General features: G+C 41.6%; 1 protein-coding gene across 6 annotated transcripts in view; it reads right to left on the bottom strand.

The window, feature by feature from the left end:
• Positions 1-14029, bottom strand: part of CDH18 (cadherin 18) — an 840354-nt gene that overhangs the window by 281038 nt on the left and 545287 nt on the right. For 3 of the 6 annotated variants that reach the window (XM_037893304.2, XM_037893305.2, XM_043540233.1), the window contains one exon: positions 3375-3445. The exons of the other annotated variants lie outside the window; for them this stretch is intronic. The gene's annotated coding sequence lies outside the window, so the exon portion shown is untranslated. The remainder of the gene's footprint in view (positions 1-3374; positions 3446-14029) is intronic. 6 annotated transcript variants of the gene reach the window in all.

Raw genomic sequence — 14029 nt, 5'->3', positions numbered from 1 at the left:
TTTTACCGATGAATAAAATATATTTTTTTTATAGAACGGGGTATTAATTTTGCTTCACTTTTCCTGGCAAAGCTTAAGACCATTGGTGGCAGTATAGTTACCCCCTATATGAGCTACTATGCTATGCAGTTTATGAAATAAGTGACCACTGGTGCTAATATGAAAACAGCATATCATAATATCAAGCTCATGGCCCCAATCCTTTGCTGCAGCCCCGAGGAGATAAGGCGCAGGGATGGAGTGTAAAGATGCCTGTAAACTGCCTTTGCAACCCTGCTCTGTGGGGTTGCTTCATTCCAGCCTAAACCCATTAAGAGAGTTTCCTGAAGGTTGTAAGGGGCTATTTTTTCACTGCCAGGGATACCAGGGGCACTCTTTTTCCCCACTAATACCCCTAGTGCTGGCTTCAGGGATAGAGGCTGGAGTAGGAGCTTTCGCAGCAAATCTGTTCTACCTGGGAATTCCCCTGCACTGGAGAAATCCTCCAGAAGCTGGCTAAAATGGCTTTAGAGCAGCTCTGCATCACTGGAGCAGCGGGAAGTTGCCCCCTCGTGGTGAGGATCTGGCCCAACTTGTTTTGGAATCTCTGTATTCTATCATCTACTTTAAGGTCATAATTGTTTAAATGTGAACACTCTTTTCCTCTCAGAATGTTTGAACTGTACACCATTGACATATGTTGAAAACTGTCTTGGGTTGATTTGAAATGTCTTCCAGTTCTTACCCCATAACCATCGCTAACAAAGTCCATCAGAAGTGGGCAGTTGTCCGCACATGCCTGGTAGGATAGGGATGATTGTTGGGCACATGTTTCATTAGGGAACCAATCTTCATTTTATTTGGAGAAAATAGAATAAAATATTGTTGTTCCATCAACTGGTATTTTATGGCCCATTGAACAGCCAGAGTAGGAAGCATCTTAATAAATAATGGCTTATGTACTATTTAACTGTGAATGTTGACTATTCATTTCATATATAAGTTCTATAAAGAGTGGTGGTAGCTGCTATGTACATATAACGGCCACTGCTCACATTTGCTCACCAATTATTTTTTGATTAACAAAATAATGACAGTATAATTTATAATGGCAACATACTCCCTCTTGGTGTAAATATGCAGAGCGCTAGGCAGATGTTTTTATTTTTCCCCTCATTTTTGTTCTGCTTGTGAAGGACACAGGGTTGACAGCCTTGCAGACTAAACTCCTCCATGTGTGACCAGGAAAAGAACAGCATAGCCAGTGGTAGGGCAAGCTTTCCATACCCTGCCTATCCAATCCCACCCGACATTTTGCAGGGCTGACATATCCTGTGAATTAGGGGATTTCAGTCTTCAGCTCCTCTACTAAAACTGTAAACAAGAGTGACAATGAATACCAGCTGTGGGGTTCTTTTGTTTGTTTTTTCAAACATGGATACCTTTATCTTGCTCATTACACACACAGTGTGAAAAAATCACTAGGTGGAAATAATGTTTGGTCCCTATTGGACTAGGCTGGGTTTGTGCCAGTGACATAAGAATGAGACTATTTCCCACTAATAAACCCATGAGCCTCCAGTTTCTCTGGACGCTCTTCCAAACAAAGAGCTGCAGGTCACACCTTCTTGGTTCATCTTCGCCCCTACTTAATTACAAGTTTTATCATCACTTCTCTTGTCCTTATATTTCTATGGATGCTCCTCTCTCATTCAAAACATCGGTGCTGATTTCTGAGGAGATAATGCAGGCGTACCTTCAAGGTGTTCTTTTTTCAGATAAATTTTATGTCAAACATATGATTGGCACCTTTTTATTGACAGTAGGAGATGGGTTGCCAGATTATCCTGCTGGTATATGGATGGTTCCCATATTTATTCAAGCAAATTAGATCTTTTCTACCACCCCATGTCACCTAGTAATTCATCTGATGTAGCTACTTTCTCTGTCTTCCCTCCTTTCTTCTTTCCCACTACTATATTAAGCTAGTATTAATGATTTATTTAGTTAGTGCTAGCTTGAGCTTTTAGTATAGAGTACATAGCAAGGTATGGGGTGAAGATGCACCATACCCTGGGTGGGGTGGAGAGCACTAGAGGCATTGTGGGTTCTGAGTTGTGGCAGGGGGGAGGGGAGTCAGTTATTACAGCTACCTGGTGGGAATACTATACTCTCTCATAGCATGACCAGCCAGAACATGGGCATGGTGGAACCCTTGTTCCACCTCCCCTGCCCCTTTGCTCAGTTGTTCCGAGGGGGAGTAGCTGAGGTAAAGATCCTGTGCTCTCAGGAGTGCAGGAACTCCACATCTGGCTATCTCTTACATTAGTCACACAGACGGTGGCAGGGGAGACCTTATTCCCTCCTATTAATCTGCACTTCTGCAAAAGGAAAAGGCACGATCCATCCCCTAATTATTTGAAGCAGAACCATGAGACCTAGACTACCAGACTACATTTCCAGACAGTTCTACCTGAATAGCTCTCAATTTTTTAACTCTAGTTAGTTCACAAATGGCACCCTTACACTTAGTTGTATGTTTTAAGAAGCTGATAATTGTGGCATGAAAAGTCACACATGCAAAATCTCTGCATTATTTTCAGAAAGCAGCTGATGGGCTTAATGCAGCTGCAAATAATTCTAAATGTTCGTACACCATCAGCCCTCAAATTTAGTATATTATGCACCGTTTGCAAATTAAGTCTACCAAGCCCTTTAAGGTTTATTATTATATGTTGTATTCTGCTGCAGAGATATTTTCTCAAGGGGAAAAATAGAAGCCATCTATATTTTACAATGGAAATTAAGCTGGCATTATTCCAAAAACAATGTAAATTAGCAGCAAGGCACACTGCAAACAAAGCTGACAGTCATTTATAATATAAAACAGAGTGGCATTTTAGTAGCATGTATACAAAATGGACAGATATGGCTTTATTCCTAGCTTCTGAGGGCATAGATTTGTGTGTGCATGCCTGCACTGCTCCCTCTAATTTTAGAGGGATTTTGAATAATTTTGAATATTATCTATTTAAAACTTCTTGGTATCTGAACGAGTTTACCTGAATGCTATTTAACACACTTTTCAGTTTGTAGCACATCAATAATTTACTGTATATTTCTGTACAGCGCTTATGTCCAGGTCCCTGATTACCGCCAAATTGATATCTTGACATTTTTCAGAGCACTTCAGTTTAGAAGCCGTTTGGATTGTACACGTGTGCGTGTTACAAAGTGATTGAAATGACAGTAGCACTCCCAGTGCTGAGCAGCAGGTCTAAAAACATTTCAAACCAATAACTCTGAACGTCCTGCTCATCTCCATTCGCTTTAAAACCAGAAGCAATACGTGTTGCTGGTTAGCTAAGAAAATAACACTTAAAACTGGCACTTACTGCCCAATGGTAACTGTGTGCTTCCCTTCTCTCACACAATCTGCCAAGCCAATCTTACTGCTTCTGCGATGCTGAAAAAAAAATAAGACAACAAATCAGACATTAGCGAAATAGGAGAGATTTTTAATTCTTGCCCGGAGCTGGAGTTAAGAGTAGCATAAATGATATTGGTACATCTGTTTGGAAATACTGTTGACACTTGAGACTCCTCTTCAGAAAGAAATGCAGATAGGGATGGAAGTTCCCTTTTTTCCCTTCTGACAGTGGACTCCATTTAAACCCTACCTGCTACAAACTAATGACAATCTGTCAGTGTAAAATCTAGCCACAAATATTTTATGTTATTGTGTAAAGTTCAGGTCTGACCAAGAAAAATAATCAGATGGGTTTATCAGCATACTGAAAAATAATCAGATCCATCACCCTCACCTTTGGCCATTTTTAAGAGCAATCCTGAATGTTCCAGAGTATTGAGTTAACTTTTCTTTTTAAATAGCCTCCCTAATTTATTCCCCATACTATTTCACCTCCAGTTACCAACTGGAAACCCAAGAATCAAAATAGTGCAATATTAAACACAACAAATTTCCAGCCTGACTGGAAGCAGAAGTCACATGTGGAGGAGACCCTGATTATGAGATGTCCACCTCAAATTTTCCTATGAAAAAGTCTAGGATACATCAGATGACATTCTAATTAGCACTCAAGCTTCAGGGTGCACATCTCACCCAAATGCAAGCCAAACCAAAACAACAAACGCTTTATAGTTTGCCTATCATAGGAAAGTAGAATCCCCATCTCAATCACCTTCATTGTACGTTAGACCCATCCAGGGCCACATAAAGGCAACACTCACATACCCACTCCCTCAAGACACTTCTGGCCTTGCCCCCAAATTATGACCCAGCTCTCTACTTGAAATGAAGTGGAGTGGAAGGGGCAGCAGGATAGGGCTGTGTAATCTCTGACAGAACAGTAGCAGATACCTACTCTGCATGGGAGCTTCAGTGGTGACAGCAACTGTCCCTGTCCCCTGTGGAGGCAGTGATGGCAGCTGTGATATATCTGTTTGGATGGGTAGGCTGGGCCTACTGTATTATTCTCCTGTCACACAGTCCTCAGCCGGACTGGCATTGGCTGAGAACCGCCCGGAACAGTAGGTCTTGGGGTAAACACCCCCGTCATGCATAGGCCAGCTCCTCTTCTGCTGGTGCAAATAGAAGAAAACACTGACTTTCTGACATTCATGTGTGACAACTGCTGTTTACTGAAGGGTACAGTAACCACTGGAGCCAGTGAGCCTGACTCCAGTCACGTGACAGGGCTAGTAACCCATACCCATGTCAGCTGACTGGGGTAAACAAATAAAGTTCAGTTGACTCTTACTAGCATTCATGTGTGAGTCACACATTTATTATCCTAGTATGAAGAAGCATTTACAGTTTCTAGTAAGCTCCATTACAAAATATCAGATGGTGTTAATTTAATTAAAAATTTAAAAAGAGATGCAGATAAAACTCTTAATCACTCCTCACTTATGATACATTAGAATGTCACCACATTGAAGCATACCTTCCTTACAATCTTACACCTACAGTTGTTCCATTTTCAGTTCTCCATGCAGTCTGTAAAGCTTGTCAAAACTTAGGGAAATTATGACAGTTTTGTAACATCAGTGTTGCCAACTCTCATGATTTTTTTGCAGTGACAGGATTTTAGCTGTGGCTAGAGCCCAGTCTGAAGATGAAGAGAGAAACTCCAGCCCTCTAGCGAATTTGAGCCTTGAATGCCTGTCCCAGTTGCCTGCCTCCTGGGGTAGAGCAACCAATCACAGCTGCTATGGGAAAAGCAGTTTCCCCTTCCCCCCACCTCATAATCCCAAAGCCATGCTCATGGGAGCGGAGGGGGAGTAGTGAACTAAAGAATTCCTGGAGCTGACACCCCCCCCCCAAATTTGGAAGGGGGAGAGGTGACCCCATTGCAGCCCCCAACCCAAAAGACTGGAAGAGAGAAGTGAAGAACACCAGGAGAAGCAGAAGTGTGGCTGAGAAAACGTGGGAGTGAACTGATGGAAAGAAGGGCTGCGGGGGGCAGAACTGATTTGAAAGTTGGGGCAAAATTAATTTCTGGGCAGTGGATGGGGAGATGTGGGGTAAGAGCACCTGAAGCATGGGCCAAATCTCTCTCTCTCTCTCTCTCTCTCACACACACACACACACACCCACCCCCGTAAGGGAGAGCTCAAAAATCTAAAGACAGACCAAAACCCCCACTATTTTATTCAGATATAACATTAACATTAAAATGTACATGTTTATTAACATTATTGCACTAATAATATTAATAAATACATATGTTATTATTAATGATATAGTAGTAAATTGCATGTAAGGTCTGACTCATGATTTTTGATCTCCTGAGATTGGCAACGCTGAGTACAAAGCTAGTGACATTTTCAAATAACTTCTGATAACCCCACCAACCATAATGAGGAAAAAATTTTAAAGGAACACTATCAATTTCAAAATGTCATTTTATTATTAATATTGTGGTAGCGCTAGGAGGCCACCGCTGAGATTAGTGCCTCATTATGTTGTTCATACATGTATTAAGAGACAGTACCTGCCCTCAAAAGTTTCCAATCTTAATAGACAAGACAATAAAAGGGTGGGAGAAAGAGAGTATTATCTCCATTTCATATGTGGGAAATGAAGACACAGTGATTAAGTGATCTGCCCAAGGTCATAGAGGAAGTCTATTGTGGAACTCAGCCTAGACTCATGCTTTCCTAAGTTCCATTTCAGTGCCTTAACCAAAAACTTTTTTCTCTAGATCTTTCTTCATTTCTATATGAAAGTCTCTTACCTACTATTTTTACATGTAACCTTACCATACAGAAATTGCAAGTGGTTAAATAAAATGTGGTGCTCTCTATTTTTCAGCCTTATTTTTGCATTACATATTTATTTGTATTGCAGCAGTACATGGAGGCCTCTATTAGGGATCAGGACACATGTAAAATTAAAAAGATGTTCCTCCTCTAAGGAGTTTATACAACCTAAGTAGCTAGTGTCCAGTCAGTTGCATGTCTGTGTTGATAGTGAAATTCACATTAATTTTACATATCAGCATGGTGACATCACAGTAATGCCAACTTAGGGGAATTCATGTGTACACAGGTCCTGTAAGAGTGTGTGATAAGAGCAGAGGAACAGCCAGAAGGGTGTCTATTCACCTCCCTAGGACTCCTGGAAGAGGCTGAAGGATAAAAGCTGGGATGGTGTCTCCCCTTCGTGGTTCCCCATATTGTTTTACGGCAAATGAAATCCAACGATCACAATCACCACAGCATGAAGCTCTGAAAGGTAAACAATGTGTAGCAAGGTGACACTGGTTTTCTAGTCTCTCCCCAGGCTCTTTGCAGAATTGGAAGAGAACTGAATGGGAAGGCAGAGTCTATGAGTTACCAGTGGGGGTGTAGCAGGACTCTGAGCCTCCCTGCCTGATCTGCCACTGTCACAGATAATAGCAGGGACTGTAAGCCATGTCATGACCCCTCTCCTGCGTGAAAGCATCAAGTGGGGATAACCAAGGTAGCTGTTAGGTGAAGAGAAGCATTGAAGCTCTCTCCCCTGCTAGTGCAACCCAGGTAATCACCAGAAGGAGAGAAAAGAATATTAAACGTGTATGAAAAAGTGCAAACTGAAGAAAAATCATGAAGTGGCAGCAAGTTGGGCACAAATTTTAAGATGCTCATTTTAATGACACTTTGAAAACATGGAAGATGTCAAATTGATTGCTTTTGAAGACTATCATAAGAGATCAGATGTGGAGCTGGAGCACCAAGTTTGGCCTCCAGAATAACATATAAAATAGAAAAAAAAAATCCCTTCTGTGTTAAAATGAGATGTGTCGTTCCCTCTACAGTGCATTGATAATCCTGCAGTCTTATAATTCCAGCAATTCTGCAGAGGATTTCACTGAACAACAAAGAGTGCCTGTTACAACAAAAACAAAACAAAACCCCTCCTGTTCCTGCAGGACTGAAGGAAATTTTGAAACAGCTGGACAGCACTTTTTCAAGAGTCAAAATATAACGGTTATATTTTGACTCTTGAAAAAGTGCTGTCCAGCTGTTTCAAAATTTCCTTCTGTCCTGCACTTTTTCATACATGTTTAATATTTTTTTTCTCCTTCTGGTGATTACCTGGGTTGTGCTAGCACATTCATCTACAGTGGCTTTTAACAGTGAACACATGCAAATTGCTCCTAGAATATTTCATTTGTCCCTTTTGCAGAGAATGTTGAGCAGGGTGAGTCACGGTGGAACCTGCTTGTTGAGAAGAAATAGGCACTCAGAGTCTGGTTTTGTTCTTCCTTGGAACACACAAGACCAATTATACTAACTAACATCATCATCACCGAAAGATGAAAGGAAGAAGGGAAATGAGTGTAACTGTAGATGCTTAAAAAAACAACAGCACTGTTCTCCCCTTCTGGGTTTAATATCACAGTTGGAATAAATCTGTTTTGATTAGCACCACGCTAAGGATATCTTTGGGGGAGAAAAGAAAATAAACAGTATACATTTTTAAAAAAAATCCAACAGCCTTACACTGAAAGAAGTTATTAATATTGTCTTTATTACTTTTACTCTTGTTATTGCTTCTTGAAATGGTAGGAGAGATCTAAGAGTTATGGTCTGTTTTCCCATTGATACTATAATGAGCCACTAGGGGAACTAGAAGCAACTTACTGCCACACAAATTATGGCAAGTTTTGGGGGGGTTTTTAGGTTGTATAACTAAGGGGAGGTAGTGCTATTGGCAACACGATTAGTCTTTAGATTCCTCACTTCCCGCCTCAGGGAGCTGAGCACTGTAACTCCCCTTCTGTAAATTTCTAACCGACTAAAGCTATTATCTTTTTGTTTACCATAAATAGTGCCTCTGACGCACTTTGTTTTGGGGAACCTGCCTCACAATCCCAATATAAATGTATGTGGCTAGCCCCTGTGGGAGAACCACAGTGCATTGCAATGGTGAAAACCCATCATAAAGAAATCTCCCAACATTTACAACTTGAAACAGCGCAGCTATATCATCTCAAGAAGTGATTTTGTTAGTTCTCAGAAGGTAAACATACTGGGCCTGACCTACATACCCAACTGCTCCAGGAACTAGTATTGATAATGCTATAGAAGTTATAATATCAGTACCTGACATAACTGAATAATTGCTGATGTGGGCACTGCGCTATTGAAGAAGCTGTCTTTTAGGTGTGATTTAAAACAGAAGTCATCTTGACTACTACCCTAGAGGCCCAGTTATTATACTTGGGGCATGTAAGAATCCCACAGCAATTTTTGCAAGAGGAGGTCAATAACCATCCTTATGTGCTCATCTAATTACAATGTGACATTTTGGTTGGATATGATATTGTTACTTCCTGTCCTAAGCTCTTGCATAGTGTTTCTGTGCATCTGTTATCAGCTGCTATGTCACACTCAATAATTCTTTCAATTTTGGTAGCGGGTAAAGTGATTAGACTAGACTGATGGACAAAGTGTTTATATCGTTTAGCAAAATGTATAAACGCTTTGGGATCCATATGGATGAAAGAAGTCCTCAACATTTAAGGCCTGCAACATATAACTCCATTCCTGTACCCCGCACACTTGTCTTCTACACGTTTTTGTACTGGAAATAACATTTTTGACTAATATTGATTACTTGTAAACTATATTCTCAAGTAATTTTCAATTGGTAAGCATTTGCTCAGAAAAGTGATCATCAGAAATGATTTCCTTGTGATTTTTTACACTTTAAATATTCCTTTCCTCCCCATCCCCCCGTGGCTACTTGAAAAGTCAAAGCACTGAAAGCCTAATTCATCTTCTTGCTTTGGCACATAGCTGGAATCCAACTGAGTGACTGTAGTCGAAGCATAGAAACAAGAGCAGCACTCTAGGGAATGCATGCACCTAGCAGGGACCTAAAAGCTTCAATTTTTAAGCTCCAACAACAGTATAATGATCTTAGTGATCTTACTATGCTACGAACAAAAAAAAAAAAGGGGGGGGGGGATGGTCATTTTATGCCCTATAATTTTCAAATGCTACCTACATATGACATTTGCTTGAAGGCACAGAGCCATATAGCTGAACTTGACAGCTTTTCCTTCACTGCCCTGCACTTTTCCATTGCCATAAATGGGAGATGAATTAGCATACAGCTATTTGTTCTAATGAGAAATTCATTCCTTTCTGAGAATACCAGTTAGAAATAATGTGTGCTTATCATACATAAACTGCATTTTTGAAGCATAAGCCAAATATTTACTATGCTGCCTTTCCCCCCAATTCTTATTGTCTAACTTATAGAGGGTTTTTTTAAATCTTTTAATTAAACCTAGAGTCTAATTGCTTGGCTCCCCATAATCCCCTTCATCTGTAGCTTCACTGAGGCATCCATGAAGGGAAGCTCAAATTACCAGCTAGAACCAAGCAAAGGTATTAGAATATGGCCATTTATAGGGTCCTACTAAATTCACGGCCACGAACAATGTGTCACGGACCGTGAAAACTGGTCTTTTGTGTGCCTTTACTCTATACTACACAGATTTCCTAGGGGGAGACCAGCATTTCTCAAATTGGTGGCCCTGACCCAAAAGGAAGTTGCAGGGGCAAGTCACAAGGTTATTTTGGGGGGCAAGATTGTGGTATTGCCACCCTTACTTCTGTGCTGCCTTCAGAGCTGGGCGGCCGGAGAGTGGCGGCTGCTGGCTGGGAGCCCAGCTCTGAACGCAGCGCCCCGCCAGCAGCAGCAGCACAGAAGTAAGGGTGGCAACACCACAGCATGCCCTCCTTACTTCTGCGCTGCTGGTGGTGGGGCTCCAGAGCTGGGCTCCCGGCCAGCAGCCACCACTCTCCAGCAGCAGCCACCACTCTCCAGTTTCTGCCACCATGAGCAGCACAGAAGTAAGGGTAGCAGTACCGCAACCCCGCCCCCTACAATAACCTTGCAACCCCCCCCCCCCCCCCCAACTCCTTTTTGTGTCAGGATCCCTACAATTACAACACGGTGAAATTTACTATTTAAAAAATCCTGTGACCATGGAATTGACCAAAATGGACCATGAATTTGATAGGGCCTTTGCCATATATTAGTTTAAATAGGCACATGACTTATTTGTACTTCTTATTATACCGGGTAGATTTGTTTCTTTGTGTGTTGTTTGGTTTGGTTTTCTACCTTACAGAAACAAGCTCGCTGCTTTCTTTTTACATATTTAGCTACAATCCACCCCTGGATGTAAACCCACTGAAGACAATGGAGTTACATCAGGGATGAATTTATCCCTGAATGAATTAAAGAAGAAAAGGCTCAGATTTCAAATTCTCCACTTTGTCAAAACAGGTCACCACCACTCAGTAGCTCCTTTTAAAAATATTTTCTATCACAAGAAAGCATTTCAATACATAGTGTTGCATCTATCTGCATTCACCCTGGTAATAATAACAGCCACTGTGCATTGATAGAGATGGTTCTTCAAAGAACGCTATAATGCATTCAAAACCTAAGAATAAGCATTCCCAGCACTTTGCTAGAGGTGATTGAGATAAACATGACATTACTAAGGAAAACATGTGTTATCAAAATGCATGTACACACATTTGGAAGTTATTCAGCTTTACTAGGGGTCTTCTAAGGTTATTCTATTAGCAAGGTTGATTATTATGTGTAATATAATTGGAGCCATGACACCGGACAGTAATTTTCAATGTAACACACGAGAAAACATTAATAGAAATACAAAGGTAAATAAGTGGATAGCTTGTACTAATCTATTCTTTAAGAGCCATCCAAGATGTATAACGTCGTGACTGAATGCTGTGGAAATTCAGCACATTCGGTAACTTGCTGGTGCTCCTTCAAGAAATACCGAACATCTTTAGAGGTACAAAGTAAGTGAAAGCCAAAGTAATTGGCCTCAGATCTCCAAGTTAGAATGAAACCAACACTTGTAAATCTAAATAATCTTCTGTCCTAGGATTTTGTATTTTAAACTAACAACAACAACAAGTAAATTTATAACAACCACCACCACTTTACATAAGACAGAAAACAGATATGAGGGAAAGAAGGCCACGACTGACAAGGACAAGCAGTGTTGATGGGAAAATATAATTAATTAATCTTATTCTGTTGGTATTGCCACAAAGCCTGAAAGAATTGTCCAGATTGGATTAAAAGAAATTGTGGTACTGTTTGATGTGGTGGTGTCGTTCTCCCCCCACCTCCACCCCACCTCAGCCCCCTCCCCCACTCCTCTATCAAGGTCGAGGAGAGAGATAGTACAATCTAAAAATCGTGAACTACATTTACATTCATAGGGCACATGTAAAAAAGGTATCAATGTCTTTTGGACATGACCAGCATTATCTTGACAGCGATAATCTATCTCAATTTAGCGTCTACTATCCTCCATGAAAGATAAAGGGTGAGAAGAGAGCTGAAGAGAAGAAGCAAGTACATGAACTGGTGAGCATATATACTGTACAGATGCCCACTGTGAAGGACGATTCAAGCCAGTTTCTGAAATCCTTTCAGTAGCATTACAAGTAGATTAATTTCCTGTGCTTATTTTGATCTCACAACAGTTTTATATTGGTGTCCTTCCAGTAACTCTGAAAGAATTCCTCCTGATTTATGCTGGTGTAACACAGAACACAATCATGTTCCCTATCTTTCTTTTTTGTTTTTGGTAAATTGCCAAACAAGATTTTCACTTTTCGAACTCCAGATCAGCCATTTAAAATCAAATCTCCTAGGTCATCTTATATCTAATGATGATAGAGAACAACGGCAGAAACAAGGTGTTACTTATTAAACTCTTTCAAGCAAGTCTTAATTCAGTCACTTTAAATCCAAAAATTAAAACCCTAGAAAGCAGCAGGCTGTCTAGGCATTTTCAGCTGGAGAGCAGAAGGAACCAAGTGGCCACAATCAATCAGTATGGTGGGGCAGATTACCTGACCTGCTGTAGTAGCACCATTCAGGCAGTACTGGGGAAGAGAAACCACCTGCAGGTCCCTTACCAGGCTTCCCATGGCTCCCAGGCTCTCCAGCAGACTGCCAGTTGGACTACAGAGGACCTGGGAGTCTCCAGGCTCTGAGGCTCACAGTGCTTGTTCACTGCCTGGCTCGCCAGCGCCCCAGATAGCTGATTCCTGGATTGCCAAGCTGCTTGGTTAGCCGCCTTCCCAAGCAGCATGGGACGGTGGCCAGCCAGGGAACTGGGCAGCCCACCCATCCGCCCACACAAAAAACAAACAGCCAACAAGCTGAAAAAATCCAGTTTTGTTCTGTTATGAATTTTTTCTGGAAATCCCTTCCCACAAAAAACAGCTTGAGCTTTTTGACTTTTTGCCCCAGTTTGAGATGGGAAAACATTCAGAAACTTTTGTTTTGTAGGAAAGGATTTCCATTTTCCAGCCAGTTATAGGGCAATAACTGGTTATTGGTTCTCATCTTCTCCCATCTGTTTCCCCCATCTGCTGAACTGCCCTTGATGTTGGTGATAGTGGGTACCCATCCTTTGCTATGCAGTCCCATGGGCTCAAGCAAGGCCAGATAATTCCTATCCTGCTCCCCTGAGACTCCAGTGCATCTGGCAGCAAGCTTCCAAGCCCAGACAGACCAACTTGTGCTAACAGGGCTCGAGGTAGCACATTAACAATAGCTATGTGGACATGGCAGCACTGAAGGGAGCTCGGGGTAAGCATCCATGGTCAGATCCAGAGGGCAGGGTGGGCTGGAGTTTATGTGGCTAGCCCAAGCCACAACATCCTCAGAGCTATGGGTTTTGTTTGGTTGGTTGGTTTTTGCATGCTAGTGCAAGCCCCACTAACACAAGTCTGTCTACCTGGGCTGGGAGGCTACCCCCTGCTACAGTGTAGATGTAATCCAACAGCACAGGAGGCTATAGAGTAGTCTCCTTTCTCTGCAATGCAGCAAGCAGCCAGAGAGGGAGTTGAGCTGCTGACCTGCTGCAGCAGAGACAGGAGAGTAGCTGCTCAGAGGCTACACACTAGAGCCTGAGGCAATAGGAGAACAAGTGGTAAGGAGTTCTGAAGGCCACAACGTTTCAGCTTAGAAACATGGTTTAGGGAGCACTTTTTCAATTAATAACCTAATCCAAATTTTCTTAACACTGTCATTCTCAAGAGCCAACATTTAGAGCCTTGTGGACACCCTTATGCTAGAACACATCTTCCCTTGTGATGCAGTAAATATATAGAAGGCTTCTATTAGAAATACCCAACATATCAGGATCTCAGTTCTTATCTGGAGTTAAGTTATGAGTTCATGAGGTCAGACTAGATGATCGCAACGGTCCTTTCTAGCCTTGGAATCTGTGACTCTCCATGGAATGCTAATCGTGACATTATGGCAAGTGAACCAACAATCCATATGCGGAGATAATTTGCTGAAATATTACATCTGAGAAAGCAGTGTTTCTGCAAATGGCAAGTGACATTACGTCAGCTGAGATAAGAAGTAGCTTGGCAGTGCCAAACTGGGGCCTTTACATAGATATGGTGTGATGATGTAGTAGCAAAGTCTAGAATGTGATGAACCCAGACTAGATTA

Source organism: Chelonia mydas, chromosome 2, assembly GCF_015237465.2.
Source record: "Chelonia mydas isolate rCheMyd1 chromosome 2, rCheMyd1.pri.v2, whole genome shotgun sequence".
Taxonomy (NCBI): Eukaryota; Metazoa; Chordata; order Testudines; family Cheloniidae; genus Chelonia; species Chelonia mydas.
The sequence above is the reverse complement of the archived record's forward strand: the minus strand, read 5'-3'. Positions and strand labels throughout refer to the sequence as shown.